The sequence below is a fragment of the Schistocerca nitens genome, chromosome 4 (assembly GCF_023898315.1).
Source record: "Schistocerca nitens isolate TAMUIC-IGC-003100 chromosome 4, iqSchNite1.1, whole genome shotgun sequence".
NCBI classification, from domain to species: domain Eukaryota; kingdom Metazoa; phylum Arthropoda; class Insecta; order Orthoptera; family Acrididae; genus Schistocerca; species Schistocerca nitens.
The window spans coordinates 610,293,249-610,310,830 of NC_064617.1; positions in this window are offsets into that span (position 1 = coordinate 610,293,249).

Below are 17,582 nucleotides of genomic sequence, written 5' to 3' on the forward strand. Positions count from 1 at the left end.
AACGGTGTCGAAAGCCTTCTGAAAATCTAAAAATATGAAGTCAATATGACATCCCTTGTCGATACCACTCATTACTTCATGAGTATAAAGTGCTAGTTGTGTTCCGTTAGAACGATATTTTCTGAACTTGTGCTGACTGTGTGTCAGTAAATCGTTTCCTTCGAGGTGGTTGATAATGTTCGAATACAGTATAAGCTCCAAAACCCTACTGCATATCGACGTTAGTAATATGGGCGTGCAATTCAGCGGATTACTCCTATTCCCCTTTTTGGGTATTGGTGTGACTTGATCAAATTTCCCGCCTTTAGGTACGGAACTTTCTGTGAGCGAGCGGTTGTATATAATTACTAAATATGGAGCTATTACATCTACATACTCTGAAAGGAACCTGACTGGTATACCATCTGGACCGGAAGCCTTGCCTTTATTAAGCGATTTAAGCTGCTTTGCTACACCGAGGATATCTATTTCTATGTTTCACATCTTCGCAGTTGTTCTTGATTGGAATTCAGGAATATTTACTTCGTCTTCTTTGGTGAAGGAGTTTCGGAAAACCGTGTTTAATGACTCTGCTTTGGTGGTACTGTCATCAGTGACTTCACCGTTGTTATCGCGCAGTGAAGGTATTGACTGCGTCTTGCCACTGGTGTGCTTTATATATGACCAGAATCTCTTTGGGTTTTCTGCCAGATTCCGAGACAGTGTTTAGTTGTGGACATTATTAAAAGCAACTCACATTGAAGCATGCGCTATGTTTCGAACTTCTTGCTAAGTACAGTGAGCGCTCCTGGGATTATATTCAACTCCTAACAGTTGATATAGTCTTCGAAAATCGCCATCTACTATTCACTAATATCTGTACTGGAACATGAATCAATTATTTCACAGCTTGGAACATGTTATCAGAAGACCAGTATAACTTTACACGTGGAAGTGCGTTAGGAGAACGACTCTCCGCTGTGATCAATATTAATCCCATAGCGATGACACATGCCAGTGCAGGACACTGTTATGAAGGTCTATGACCATAGTGCCATTTTTTTATCATATGTATCACATAGAACGAGATGTAAGGCAGCCATCGGAGCACTGACAAAGATACCGCGTCAGCTCGTCATGACCGATTTCGTCCAGATGTATGTTATGTGTAGGGGTTGGACAGAAATGAATTTGACAGAAGTGGCAGCTCCAGATGGACAAGCGTTTAGAAAAAAAAGTAGCATTTTTGGCGCTGGTCGGATGAGGTGTAAGTAGGCTGTCTAGGTTTTTATATTATGCCTATCAGTAGTTAGTGCCTTCAGTAGTTTTTATGTAGCTGGCAGTAGTGGCGCTCGCTGTATTGCAGTAGTTCGAGTAATGAAGATTTTTGTGAGGTAAGTGATTTGTGAAAGGTATTGGTTACTGTTAGTCAGGGCCATTCTTTTGTAGGGATTACTGAAAGTCAGATTGCGTTGCGCTAAAAAATATTGTGTGTCAGTTTAAGCACAGTCATGTATAATTTTTCTAAGGGGACGTTCATAGAGGAGGCACTAGCCATATATTTTATTTTATTCAGTTTATTGGCTTTCGAGAGGTGCCCATTCAGCCAGCTCAACAGTGGAATGTCAGTTATGACGATACGAAAGTAAGTACAACACCGAGTTCTCGAACGGAGAAAATCTGCGCCCAGGACGGGAATCTAACCCGGGCGCATGGCTTGGAAATCTGCCGCCTACGGTAATCTGAGGGTCGTGAGATTAAGGCCTTTCCGGGAATGTCTTTTTATTTTCAGTTTTTACGTTATTTACACTGCAAATAAACCGAGATAATGCTCATTATGATGTACCCTATGTGATGAAACTCTACGTGTAGGTAACAACTTTCTTCCTAGATGTTTCAAGATGAAAAAAGATTACTGTCGTACAATATTATAGTAATTTCCACCCCCCTTCCCTTCCATCTCCCCACACCTCCACACGCACTCCGCTAGTGCAATCCTGGGACGTCCAATTTTATCGTCAGCAAAGCAATTCGTTCAGAAAGCTTCAAAACTACTCTTACCTCATCGAGAGAGCAAAAGAAATCACATACCGAGAAGACGCCATCAAAATACGTTCCACTATACATTACGAGGGAAATGATGCGTTATGTGTGATTTTCTGTCAAACTGTGTGATGAGAGAGAATCTCTTATGAATGCAATCCAAGTATGTTTTTGTATAGAAACTTTAAATCAACCAAGTAATTATATAAATGCGGCGTTTGTAACGTATGAAAGATGCCGAGGAAATTACTGCTTCCGCTGCTTTTACGATGAATATCATCCCAGCATGTGTAAATCAACAACTGTAAAATAATAAAAGTATCCAATTTTATATACGAACTTCTCGTATACGCCTTACAAACTCTTCCTGGAAATATATTTGCAATCCCAGGTTTTCCTTTACTTTTCCTTCTACGAAAATATTAAGAAATACAATATACTGAGAATTATTTCGGTTTATTTGCAGTGTAAATAACGCAAAAACTGAAAATGCAAAATGTATTTCCGCTTAGTGACTTGATCTCATAACCCACTGATAAACGCTCTGTACTCATTCCGCCGCGCCAACCACTACCTTGAAACTATGCCTCATCGACTCCAAAAGTGCTATTTTTTTTCTAACTACTTGACGATCTGAAGTCCCACTTCTGTCACTTTCATTTCTGGTCAAGTGCTATGTATATCACAAATTTGGATGAAATCGGTGATGACGAACGGGCGCTGTCTTCTTGTGAGACCTAATAAGTGGTGTAGCAAGAGGTGAGTAAGTATTGTAAGAGCTAAATTTAAATGTTCCACATTGCAATATTGGTAAAAACAGTGAGAAGGGAATCTACGCCTACATCTACATAGATATTGTGGAAACCATCGTATGGTGCGTGGCTGAGTGTACCCTATACCACTAATAGTCATTTCCTTTTCTGTTCCACTCGAAAATAGAGCGAGGGAAAATCGTCTGTCTTTATGTGTCTGTATGAGCCCTAATTTCTCGTATCTTATCTTCGTGGTCCTTACGCGCAATGTACGTTGACGGCAGTAGAAACGTTCGGTAATCACCTTCAAATAGCGGTTCTCTAAATTTTATCAACAAAGTTTCTCGGAAAGAACGTCGCTTTCCCACCAGAGATTTCCTTTTGAGTTCCAGAAGCATCTCCGTAACACTTACGTGTTGCTCGAACCTACTGGTAACAAATGTAGCAGCCCGCCTCTGAATTACTTCGATGTCTTCCTCCAATCCGACGTCGTACGGATCCCAAACACTAGAGCAGTATTCAAGAACGGGTCGCACCAGCGTCCTATATGCAGTCCCCTTTACAGGTGAACGAATCTTTCCTAAAATTCTCCCAATAAACCGAAGTCGATCATTCGCCTTCCGTGTCACAGTTCTCACATGCATGATGTAAGATAAATATTTCTGACCGTACTGAAATCTGCAAACCACTAAAAATCTTATCCTTCAACAGTTTTTAAAATTACTTCCAACAAAAATTAGTCTTCAGAATGTACCTCCAGCGCAATATGCTTTGTCTTGAAACCTCGTAGGACTCAAACTTGGAACTTCAGCCTCTCACGGGCAATGCTCTGTATTAGGCATCCAGGAACGTCTCGCGAACCGCCCTCGCTGGTTTGCTTCTACTAGTACCGGGTGCTTATAATTAAAGTGCGGCTACTCACAGAGAGCTACTCACAGAGATCCAGTGTGGGCTGTAATCATCATAAGGCAGCGAAAATTTGTAGATATTCGAATGCGTTAATGCGGAACCGATTTACGCTGAAAAAAAAATAGTTCCAATTTTGGCCACCAGATGAAAATCTGGCGCTGTGAATGCAAGAAACACGTTTTGAAATGTTTCCATATGTAATGGATCAGGAACGGGGTTGCGCAGAAAAGGTCAAACAAGTGGGAAGGGTATGATGTGGATTTTTTATTATTAACTGCCACTTGCACTATTTGTTCAAATATGAGCGCCGGAGACGTCGATGAGATACAGAGCCAGATTTGCATCTGGTGGCCAAAATTGCAACTAATTTTTTTATAGCGTAAACCGGTTCAAATGGTTCAAATGGCTCTGAGCACTATGGGACTCAACTGCTGAGGTCATTAGTCCCCTAGAACTTAGAACTAGTTAAACCTAACTAACCTAAGGACATCACAAACATCCATGCCCGAGGCAGGATTCGAACCTGCGACCGTAGCGGTCTTGCGGTTCCAGACTGCAGCGCCTTTAACCGCACGGCCACTTCGGCCGGCGCGTAAACCGGTTTCGTTTAATGCATTACGATAATAACAGCCCACAATCGATCTCCCTGAGTGGGTACACTTTGATTACAACCACCTGGTACCTCGACTTTGATTATTTCATTTCCCTGGAATAACCTTTCCTCCAGGAGTGCATGTCCTGTAGGCTATGTAAGAGAACTTATGTGACCTTTGGGAAGTAACAGAAAGGTACTAACAGTAGTAAATGAGTGAGGGCAGTTCATGTGTCGTGCCTGGATTACTCAGTCGGTAAGAGCGCCCCGTGGTACCCGCGAAACACAAGCTTCTGGGATCGAGTCCAGATATGGCATGCAGTCTTAATCTATTGGGAAATTTCAAAAGCTTGGGTGTACAAGTCGAGTTCACTGACCTTTGCTAACCATCCGGCTTCATGCCTAAGGCAACTCACAGCGGTAGCTACATACTGACACACGGTTTTACCCACCAGCAATATCATAACACTGCAAGTTAGCCTCACTGCTAGATATTGTGTGTACATATTTGAAGGCTAGATGTATTCCATGTTCGAAACTCTGTTTTACTCAGAAGATGCCTTTACCGTGGTGATCGTTCCGCTCACAGTACAACTGCTGTTGTCCAGTTGTGGTCTGCTGGACATTCAGACGACATATCTCCCAGGTCTCCACAGTCCACAGACCTCATAATATAAACCCTTGTTCGTTGTTTCTGAGAAAAGTGCTTACATTGTTATAAAATTCGATTGAATACGTCCAGGTCTTGTACCCGTTAATTTTTGGACTAATATTGTTGTATTGGTATACACTATATTACACGACAAGATCTTGCTTCTTAAAGGTGCTTCTGTATGTTGCCTATCTACATCTGTATGTGTAAAATATGCAGTAGGTACTCGACAAATAATTTTTAAAAGAATAGCTGACAACTACGCACCTGTAGCTTGGGTCTACACTGTTCAAGTGATTCGTTTTTAAGGCGCAACTCCTGGAGCTGTTGGGCCAGTAGCTCTTGATTTTCCAACCACGACATATACGTCTCCGTCCAGCTAGAGCGCTTCCCCTCCAATGTGCCACCTCCATAGCTGTAGAAAAACCAGTATAATTGTCGGAGGATTGTTGCAATGACTATGTGAAGAATGTGTTTTTCATTGACTAGTTAAATTAGAGATAGGTGTTATCTAGAAATAAAAGATCTCCTTTCTCCTTAACTAATGCAATAGTTCGGCGTGTCACACGTTCCAACAACGCACAGACCTTTTACTGGCCGTCTGTGTGGCAGTCGTTCACATGACGGGCAAGACAAGAGATTTCAGCACAAATGAGAGTATTTAGTTCATCGAGAACAGAGGCTTGGGGAAGTCACTCTCTGCATTGTGTGGTCGTTAGAGTTTTGGCAGGATACTGTTAAAGGGTCTATGAGAATCTACATTTTGGTAAGACTTGAGCTACCTGCATCAAATGCCACTGTCAACAACAAGTGGATTTGAGGGTAGTAATCAGCTTGTAACAGCTGATAAATTAGTCATAGCGCATCTTAACACCCATCAATTGGAAGTGGGACTACAGCCATACTATTCAGAACCAACTCTTCCCTATCAGTTACAGATGTCACTGTCGTATCAAAACATTATTGGTAACAACGCATTGCAAGGAACATAGATTATCACGTTGGTCGTGAAGTTACTATTTGATGCCCGAAGGATGCAAAAACTTGTGCTAATGAACACCAACCTCGTTGTAAGAGCGTACTGAACAATACATCATTCGAAGGACGATTTTGACAAAAGAGGAGAGTTTGGGCATGCTATGAATTCTATTTATGGTAAATATTTACATGGGATGGTACTGGACACTCGTTACATCCGTAATCTTCTTCACATTTGGACGATGCAGCTGATAGTGGAGCATCAACTTCTATTTGGTCCTCTAGGAGTACATCAATGGTCACTTCGTCAACAGAACGCTGTCATGAAGGTTGTACTAGCCTTGGATTCTGATTCTGCTGTGTTCAGGGATTTAGTTACAAGTGGTACTCGAAAGATTATAGACCAGTGGGCAATCGACTCGAAGACCAGGTTGTGCCCTCACATCGCTGTACCACATTTTCCCCCACACCTGCCCATCACCAACAATGTCTTCAGTAATATCAGAAACATTTGCATTGTACATAGTTTAGTCTTTCCTTATCCACTGCATGATGTTCACCATTGTCACTTAAATTAAATATAAATGTGACTTTAATGGACCTTTATTTCTGAGAGTAACAGAGTAGTTGGAAGCAAAAAAAGTAATTCAGTAAACATTTCAAGGTGTAAAAAAGGGGAGCAACGAGCTCTCTGGATCGATGTTGACCTTAAATCTTTGGTGACATAAATACGTGACTTGAAGTGAGAGCAGTGGTATTGTCTCCTCTCACTCCTCTGATGTGAAACGTCTGAATTTTTCGAGTAGAGAGGGGATGGGGTAAGAAGCGCGTGGTCAGTTGGTCCAAAACCGCGATGGCACTTCTGATTGAAGACAAATTTTAAAAAGGGTTAATATTTCACAATTTTAAACTGTACTGCAGATGGAATCTCTGCTGAATAATGCCACACTCCTCTCCCCAAGATTCTAATGTGATTCAACTCTACTTAATCAGTATGCACATCTATGAAAGGCCGTCTTGTTTGTGTTGCCACTTCCAACTGTATTGTAAAGAATTCTAAATACATTTTATCAGAACTCTGCTGATTGGTGTGGTGGTTTTTGGTCAATCAATATAGTAATTCATACACACACTGGTGTAGTGATGAGTTTCACTTATGGTCTGAATGTGGTATGAGTAGTAGTAGTAGTAGTAGTAGTAGTAGTGATGTGGTCACCATGACACAATTCTCACAAGTTTTTCGGGCTAAGAAAAACCATAATCATAGTTAGAACTTATTATATCTTTTCCCTCCAACATATGTTTTCTCGAATGCACAGTCTCGCGCCGGTAACATTGAATACGAGGGTAATCCCAAAAGTAAGATCTCCTATTTTTTTATAAGTACACAGACCTGTTTATTTCTACAACGGTTTACATCAGTTTACAGCTTGAACATTTAGCTATTTTTTGACATAATCACCATTTCTGTCGATGCATTTTTATAGACGCTATGGCAGTTTTTGTATGCCCATGTCATACCAGCTCGCCGCCATGCTGCGAAGGAGGATGCCGCCACTGGCGTGATTGTTGCTTGGTCTCCGGTGTAAAGTGATATGCCCAGGTTTCGTCACCGTGACAATTGAGTCCAGAAAGTTGTCCTGTTCGGCTGCAAGGCGGTGAAGAAATGCGCGAGTATGCATCAACTCGTTGCCACATGTGGTCCTCAGACAGCATGCGTGGCACACATCTTGCGCACACCTTCATGTAGTTCAATGTTTCCGTTAAAATTCTGTGAGCGGTGCTTCGGGAAACCTCAGGAACCAACGTGCAGAGATCATCCAGGATGATCCGCCGATCTTCACGCATGCTTTGCTCACCCTCCAACACAGTCTCCTCAGAAATTGACAGTCTCCCGCTCCTTTGTTCGTCGTGAATTTCGATCCGACAAGCTGCAAACTCTCTACACCACTTACGAACATTTTTGACATCCATGCACGACTCACCATGCAATTCCGTCAATTGGCGATGGATTTCAAACGGCGCAGTGCCCTTTGCGTTCGAAAACGGAAAAACTGCGGGCAATTCGCACTTGGCGGTAACATCCAACGGGAGCTCCATTCTCAATGGATGCCAAGCCAAGACTGAGCGCCTCAGCCCGGCGTGCGCATATTTACACAAAGCGCGTGAAGCACTCTTCATAACAGTGTGACCAACTGCCACACAAACAGAGTTCTGTACTTATAAAAATTAGGAGACCTAACTTTTGGGATTACCCTCGTAAAAAGTTCTCAGATTTACAGCCACGTCGAATGAGTAAAATTACACGAGCGTTCCGCCAAGCACTTCGTGGCGATTGTTAAGTGCTATGACAGGCAGTGGCTGCTAGTATGCCCCATATACAAAGTGCTACAAAAAGGTACGGCAAAACTTTCAGGAAACGTTCCTCACACACAAAGAAAGAAAATACACTCCTGGAAATTGAAATAAGAACACCGTGAATTCATTGTCCCAGGAAGGGGAAACTTTATTGACACATTCCTGGGGTCAGATACATCACATGATCACACTGACAGAACCACAGGCACATAGACACAGGCAACAGAGCATGCACAATGTCGGCACTAGTACAGTGTATATCCACCTTTCGCAGCAATGCAGGCTGCTATTCTCCCATGGAGACGATCGTAGAGATGCTGGATGTAGTCCTGTGGAACGGCTTGCCATGCCATTTCCACCTGGCGCCTCAGTTGGACCAGCGTTCGTGCTGGACGTGCAGACCGCGTGAGACGACGCTTCATCCAGTCCCAAACATGCTCAATGGGGGACAGATCCGGAGATCTTGCTGGCCAGGGTAGTTGACTTACACCTTCTAGAGCACGTTGGGTGGCACGGGATACGTGCGGACGTGCATTGTCCTGTTGGAACAGCAAGTTCCCTTGCCGGTCTAGGAATGGTAGAACGATGGGTTCGATGACGGTTTGGATGTACCGTGCACTATTCAGTGTCCCCTCGACGATCACCAGTGGTGTACGGCCAGTGTAGGAGATCGCTCCCCACACCATGATGCCGGGTGTTGGCCCTGTGTGCCTCGGTCGTATGCAGTCCTGATTGTGGCGCTCACCTGCACGGCGCCAAAGACGCATACGACCATTATTGGCACCAAGGCAGAAGCGACTCTCATCGCTGAAGACGACACGTCTCCATTCGTCCCTCCATTCACGCCTGTCGCGACACCACTGGAGGCGGGCTGCACGATGTTGGGGCGTGAGCGGAAGACGGCCTAACGGTGTGCGGGACCGTAGCCCAGCTTCATAGAGACGGTTGCGAATGGTCCTCGCCGATACCCCAGGAGCAACAGTGTCCCTAATTTGCTGGGAAGTGGCGGTGCGGTCCCCTACGGCACTGCGTAGGATCCTACGGTCTTGGCGTGCATCCGTGCGTCGCTGCGGTCCGGTCCCAGGTCGACGGGCACGTGCACCTTCCGCCGACCACTGGCGACAACATCGATGTACTGTGGAGACCTCACGCCCCACGTGTTGAGCAATTCGGCGGTACGTCCACCCGGCCTCCCGCATGCCCACTATACGCCCTCGCTCAAAGTCCGTCAACTGCACATACGGTTCACGTCCACGCTGTCGCGGCATGCTACCAGTGTTAAAGACTGCGATGGAGCTCCGTGTGCCACGGCAAACTGGCTGACACTGACGGCGGCGGTGCACAAATGCTGCGCAGCTAGCGCCATTCGACGGCCAACACCGCGGTTCCTGGTGTGTCCGCTGTGCCGTGCGTGTGATCATTGCTTGTACAGCCCTCTCGCAGTGTCCGGAGCAAGTATGGTGGGTCTGACACACCGGTGTCAATGTGTTCTTTTTTCCATTTCCAGGAGTGTATTAGGCATCCAGGAACGTCTCGCGAACCGCCCTCGCTGGTTTGCAACGCTTACTTTCCATGTTAGAGCTCATTTTATTACTTCTCTTCAAATCACATTAATCATGGAATGGAAACACACAGCAACAGAACGTACCAGCGTGACTTCAAACACTTTGTTACAGGAAATGTTCAAAATGTCCTCCGTTGGCGAGGATACATGCATCCACCCTCCGTCGCATGGAATCCCTGATGCGCTGATGCAGCCCTGGAGAATGGCGTATCGTATCACAGCCGTCCACAATACGAGCACGAAGAGTCTCTACATTTGGTACCGGGGTTGCGTAGATAAGAGCTTTCAAATGCCCCCATAAATGAAAGTCAAGAGGGTTGAGGTCAGGAGAGCGTGGAGGCCAAGGAATTGGTCCGCATTTACCAATCCATCGGTCACCGAATCTGTTGTTGAGAAGCGTACGAACACTTCGACTGAAATGTGCATGAGATCCATCGTGCATGAACCACATGTTGTGTCGTACTTGTAAAGGCACATGTTCTAGCAGCACAGGTAGAGTATCCCGTATGAAATCATGATAACGTGCTCCATTGAGCGTACGTGGAAGAACATGGGGCCCAATCAATACATCACCAACAATGCCTGCCCAAACGTTCACAGAAAATCTGTGTTGATGACGTGATTGCACAATTGCGTACGGATTCTCATCAGCCCACACATGTTGATTGTGAAAATTTACAATTTGATCACGTTGGAATGAAGCCTCATCCGTAAAGAGAACATTTGCACTGAAATGAGGATTGACACATTGTTGGATGAACCATTCGCAGAAGTGTACTCGTGGAGGCCAATCAGCTGCTGATAGTGCCTGTACACGCTCTACATGGTACGGAAACAACTGGTTCTCCCGTAGCACTCTCCATACAGTGACGTGGTCAATGTTACCTTGGACAGCAGCAACTTCTCTGACGCTGACATTAGGGTTATCGTCAACTGCATGAAGAATTGCCTCGTCCATTGCAGGTGTCCTCGTCGTTCTAGATCTTCCCCAGTCGCGAGTCATAGGCTGGAATGTTCCGTGCTCCCTAAGACGCCAATAAATTGCTTCGAACGTCTTCCTGTCGGGACACCTTCGTTCTGGAAATCTGTCTCGATACAAACGTATCGCGCCACGGCTATTGCCCCGTGCTAATCCATACATCAAATGGGCATCTGCCAACTCTGCATTTGTAAACATTGCACTGAGTGCAAAACCACGTTCGTGATGAACACTAACCTGTTGATGCTACGTACTGATGTGCTTGATGCTAGTACTGTAGAGCAATGAGTCGCATGTCAACACAAGCACAGCCGGCCGCGGTGGTCTCGCGGTTCTAGGCGCGCTGTCCGGAACCGTGCGACTGCTACGGTCGCAGGTTCGAATCCTGCCTCGGGCATGGATGTGTGTGATGTCCTTAGGTTAGTTAGGTTTAAGTAGTTCTAAGTTCTAGGGGACTTATGACTACAGCAGTTGAGTCCCATTGTGCTCAGAGCCATTTGAACCAACACAAGCACCGAAGTCAACATTACCTTCCTTCAATTGGGCCAACTGGCGGTGAATCGAGGAAGTACACTACATACTGACGAAACTAAAAGGAGCTCTAACATGGAAATTGTCCACATAACATAACATATTTTCTTTATTTGTGAGTGAGGAATGTTTCCTGAAAGTTTGGCCGTACCTTTTTGTAACACCCTGTATAACATTAGCTGCTGTTGCTCGCGGCAACGCGCTGTGTGGGCATACTTTGACTCGGCGTTGAATGTGCCCGCTTCAACCATGTGGTCGCTGGTGGGCTGGAGCTCAGCAAAGGGTGGGATCCAGTGATTGCGCCACTTCCAAGTATCCCGACACATGGCGATGCCACCAGCACCAGCAGCTAATGTATATAAGGGGCATATTAGCAGCCACTGCCTGTCATACCACTTGACTGTGAGCAAGGAGTGCTTGGCCAAAAGATCGTGTAATTTTAATCACTTAATGCAACCGGAAACCCGACAACTTTTTATTCATTTCTTTTCTCGTTTTCATTGTTTTACTTGAATGTGTCTGTCATTAGGAACTTCTTTATTAAGAAAATGATACGAAAAAAGAGCGAGAGAGGTGAGAGGAGGGGGGAGAGAGAAGCAATGTGTGTTTCACATATTTTTTATTATTCGTTTTCAAAACAGAAAGTTGTCAACTGTTTGCTTACAGATGTGAAATATCGTCCTCTGATAGGCTATGCATAATTAATTTCATAAAAACAGTAGAAATTTAGATAATATAGTACTTGCATATATATATATATATATATATATATATATATATATATATATATATTATTTTCAGGATTCACTCTCTACTCATACGTGTACAAGGTTTCTTTTCTCTTGTTCTTCACAATGTTTTTGTGTCTTCAAATAATGAATGCTACTTAATCATTTTTGTGTGCACTTTATAATGTTTAGTATAATTAAACAGTTGGCCAGCGTGTGAACAAAACGTCAAAAATATAGTATTTCTTAGCTATCAGTGATATTAATGTTGTAAAAACTTGCGTGTACAGCTACTGATGAAAAAGTGAAGTTATTCAATGAGGACAAGAAGGGGGATGATGAATATAGGGACATGATGGAAACTTAGGTTAGTATTTCACTTCATTTCGAATAATAAAATGCAATAGCGAGCGAGGTGGCGCAGTGGTTAGACACTGGACTCGCATTCGGGAGGACGACGGTTCAATCCCGCGTCCGGCCATCCTGATTTAGGTTTTCCGTGATTTCCCTAAATCGCTCCAGGCAAATGCCGGGATGGTTCCTTTCAAAGGGCACGGCCGAATTCCTTCCCCGTCCTTCCCTAACCCGATGAGACCGATGACCTCGCTGTCTGGTCTCCTTCCCCAAAACAACCCCCCCCCCCCCCAATAAAATGCAATAGCAATCTTCGTGAATGTTTTTTGCAATATTTTCTAATTAATGACTCTAGGAGTCAAAATCGATGAACCCTGCATATGCGATGAGGCCAAGGAAATCTGTCTACAACGTCATCGCCATTAGGATGTATCCTTATCGTTTTTGCAAACACTCACTTTATTTCTTATGCAAACTTAAATCATTCCTCTGTCCATGTACCGGCACTTGCCTACTACTTTCGTCTTTAAATATAAATTATGAATCAGGTATTGTTTATAAGACGATCCTTCATATTGTTTCTCTACCAAAGGAGATCTCAACCATACCTGTTTACCTATGACATTTTGTTTTAGTGGAGTTTGGCCTACTGTTTATTTAAAATCGAAGTACAGTTACATGTTTTGCGAAATTAATTGCTTCAAATGGTTCAAATGGCTCTGAGCACTATGGGACTTAACATCTGTGGTCATCAGTCCCCTAGAACTTAGAACTACTTAAACCTAACTAAGCTAAGGACATCACACACATCCATGCCCGAGGCAGGATTCGAACCTGCGAACGTAGCAGTCGCGCGGTTCCGGACGCGAAATTAATTAACTGCAATTCAGTAATGATGGTAACCGCAATTATGTGATTATTCCTGATATTGGTCTTAAGTCAATATTTTCAAAGCAACTTAATTGCGCAAGAGTTCAGAAAGATTTCTGTCGTCCGAAATTTACGAAATCATTATTATTCCAAGTTTTGTGAGGAGTTATTAACTTATCCAACTAATATGACATAACGGCGATTTTGCAACATACTTATTGTTATTTTTACTTCTCTGCACTAACATTCACACCCACAATGTAGATATTTAAAACGATTCATAAGTGTTGCATTTGAAAAACATGTTACATTCCAAAATTATGGGAAACAATCTACTTACTTATATTATTAAACATCGATTTAGAATGCGAAAAGTATCGAACACCTAAGCTGTCGACTATCTACATCGACTATCTACACTGAATATTAAAGAAAAGCCAACAGTACCATATGTGACAATTAAAAAAATCTTCTCTATAAAACAAGGAAATATAAGACAGATACGTAAGTCTCACGATCGATAGTCGAATGCAGTTACTACATTTAGCTAATCTCTAATACTTACTCTCGACCAATTCGTTTCACATGCAGTCTTAGATTCTACCTCAGTGGATTTAAGTTTCCTGTTTGTTCCTCCACCTGGTTCAAATGGCTCTGAGCACTACGCGACTTAACTTCTCAGGTCATCAGTCGCCTAGAACTTAGAACTAATTAAAACTAACTAACCTAAGGACATCACAGACATCCATGCCCGAGGCAGGATTCGAACCTGCGACCGTAGCGGTCGCTCGGTTCCAGACTGTAGCGCCTAGAACCGGACGGCCACTCCGGCCGGCTGTTCCTCCACCTTCAACATCATTCAGTCACTCCTTTAAGTAAACACTTCAGTTTATCGCAAGTTTCACTGTTGTCAGTTTTCAGATTTAGCAACTTCTTGTCGCTGAGTTTTGTGTGAGACCCACTACCCTCTGGATGTGCTTTAAATTCTGGCCTTTATTTATGCATGGTTTTGCGGTTGACTATTGTTGGAGGTGTGAACTATGGCGGGTCGAGTTGAGGCTTGTTCTGCGCAACCTACGTCACGTATTCTCCGACAGCCAATGAGCGTTCAGTAGTATTATGAGCGCTCTGCTGTGAATGCTGTATCTAATGTGAGCATTAAACGTGATCGTAGCGAGTTGTTCAGTTACTTTAGATTCCACTTGTTGCGATTTGTCATCACTGATTGTGGAAGTAAGTGATAAATTGTGCATAAGCAAGCGAGAAACATATTTTGCAGGATATATGCATTCTTCAAGCGGAAAGCACGCGCATACGCGTACCTTAATTGTCGCTTGGAATCGTCAACAATGCAATCCCCGTCTGTGCCTCGACATGCGCAAACCGCAATGGTTCGTGGACCGGACTCTATAGTCCGATCACGAACGATGGCGGTTCGCGCAGGTCGATACAAGGACGGGAATTGCGTTGTTGCCGGTTCAAAGCGGCACTTACGGTACGTACATACACGTGCTTTGTGCTTGATGAAAGCATCTATCCCGCAAATTATGTCTCTCGCTTGCTTGTGCAGAATTTGTGGCTCACCATCATCAACCATGACAGCTCACAACAAATGGGATAAAAATTAACTAAGTAACTCGCTACGATCGCGTATAATGCTCGAATTGCATACAACATTCACAGCAAAGCACTCAGAACACTGACGCTCATTGGCTGTCGGAGAACGCTTGCTGTACCAATAGTCACTGCAAAAGCACCACAGAATGTCACTTAATATAATAAGCAAAAAAGGATTCTCACGTATGAGCGTTCCAAATAGTGAGCTGCGCTCGTGCCCAAATGTAGCACAGATACCAATGATTTTAATGATAATATCATACTTATTTTCTTGTGATTCCCAGTTCTACTTGTGGAGTCTGAAACTGTGTTGGGTTTTTGTTGACAGTAGGTAGGATTAGTGTCACAATGGGCGCTTTTATGTGGATTAAATGTTTTTCGCCAGCCGAACAGATCGCAAGCTAACCAACGCAACGCGGGCTAGCCGGCCGACAGAAACTGGAAAGTGTTCTGTGTTAAACAGAGTTTGTTAATTTTGCAGGATTTTTGCCATTTGAGGACCCTTATAATCCCCAACTCCCCACACCTATCCTAATTACGTTAACAGTCACTGGCCAACGACCTTGCCGCGGTGATAAGACCGGTTCCCGTCAGATCACCAAAGTTAAGCGCTGTCGGGCACTTGGATGGGTGACCATCCGGTCTGCCGAGCACTGTTGGCAAGCGGGGTGCACTCAGCCCTTGTGAGACAAACTGAGGAGCTATTTGATTGAGAAGTAGCGGCTCCGGTCTCGGAAACTGACATACGGCCGGGAAAGCGGTGTGCTGACCACATGCCCCTCCATATCCGCATCCAGTGACGCCTATGAGCTGAGTATGACACGGCGGCCGGGCAGTACCGTTGGGCCTTCATGGCCTATTCGGGAGGAGTTTAGTTTTTTAATAGCCACTGCTGGTGGACAAGGCACGTTAGACCCATTTGAGGGTACGACTGGTGTTTTTAAATCTCAAAAATGTAGCACCACCGTTCTGGCGTCAGACACGTCAATCGGGACCGACCGACCACCTAGTCATCGTTTCCCAATGGTGTCATTTGCATGCAGTCTGGAGGGCCTGGTGTCTGCAAACCGCTCTCCCGGTCGTTGTCGGCTTTGCAGATCTTGGAGTCGCTACTTAGCAAGCAAGTAGCTCCTCAGCCGGCATCAGTGACAGACTGGACCTGCTCCAGTCCTTCCGTGAATAAAAAATCTCTGGCAGTACGGATAACTGAACCGAGGTCCTGTGCACGGCAATCAGCCATGCTGACTACTCAGATACGGAGGCAGATGTTTTCAAACGTACAGTGCGCATATAAGCAGTTACAACTTAGATTTTCACAGGACTTCCAATTTCTTTGGGTGCATTCTCACACTCAGCTAAAAGGTAGCGAAATAGGGGTCTCGCTGAAGACTTCTGTTTCTGTGTTCCTGGTTTCAAACTTTATGTTACTGAAGTATTGAAGGACAAAGTTATAAAATAGTAGGTTTTGAAGTGTTGGCTAACAAGACATGTAAGCTTTCAAGCAGATGCCGGGAGACATACGCAGGAGTCGATCGAAATCTTCCTTGAAATGTGGATTGCATTTTTCCCGTATGTTACGAACGATGTAAGTTGAGCAATCCAGAGCGCTTAGCAACCTTTCTTTCCACCAATCCTTCCTGTGTGATACGTAAAAACTGTAAGACAACTAGTAAAGAAGCTAAATGCGAATAAAATAATGAAAGAGGTGTATTCCATGAAACTTTCTAATCAATTAATATTGCGTGTCTGATGGCTCCACGCATCTGGACCTTGGCAACTCAGTCATCCGACCACATCTTACACCCACGCTTAAAGCTTCAATAATCAACGAAAAGCCATATTCTAAATCCCAGTAGTGTTAAAATTAAGAATAGAGGCAAGTGAAGCAATGTGATCTGTGGAGAATTTTGCACACTTCTAGGTGATAACGCTGTCACCTGAGTCAGATAACGGATGTGAGAAAGTCTGAACAAAATACCAATTAAAACTGAGGCCTTCCAGATATCGACATATTAATAAATGGTAGTAGTTTAAAACAATTATTTCGCACATTATAACTAGGATATCGTTTGTACCTCCCGCTCTGCATGCTGGTGTACGATGGGACGATTGGTGGCAGCGTGTCAATGGGTGGTGCACCGTCATCTGACAGGAGCTCGTCATCCAAGTCCTCCAGAGATGGCTGCCACTCCTGCAGAGTGCTGGTCCTCGATGGCGATCTGCTTGCTTCCACCTGCTCAGTCTACCAAAAGAACATTGACATTAATAGCTCATAATTACGAAAATGCTACTTTCTGATATTTAAGAGTTTTTTCATCCTCAGATTACTTTTTTCTTCATGGTAAAAGCTCCTTTCTTCATCTGCAGCTCTTTTGCAATTCCAAGCAGTTCGATATTTTGTGTTTATTTTTTTAAAAATATATATTTATTTTACAATACAATACAAAATCAAATAGGGGTAATGCAGGAGTAGGTTTAATAATGAATAAAAAAAATAGGAGTGCGGGTTAGCTACTACAAACAGCATAGTGAACGCATTATTGTGGCCAAGATAGACACAAAGCCCATGCCTACTACAGTAGTACAAGTTTATATGCCAACTAGCTCTGCAGATGATGAAGAAATTGATGAAATGTATGACGAGATAAAAGAAATTATTCAGGTAGTGAAGGGAGA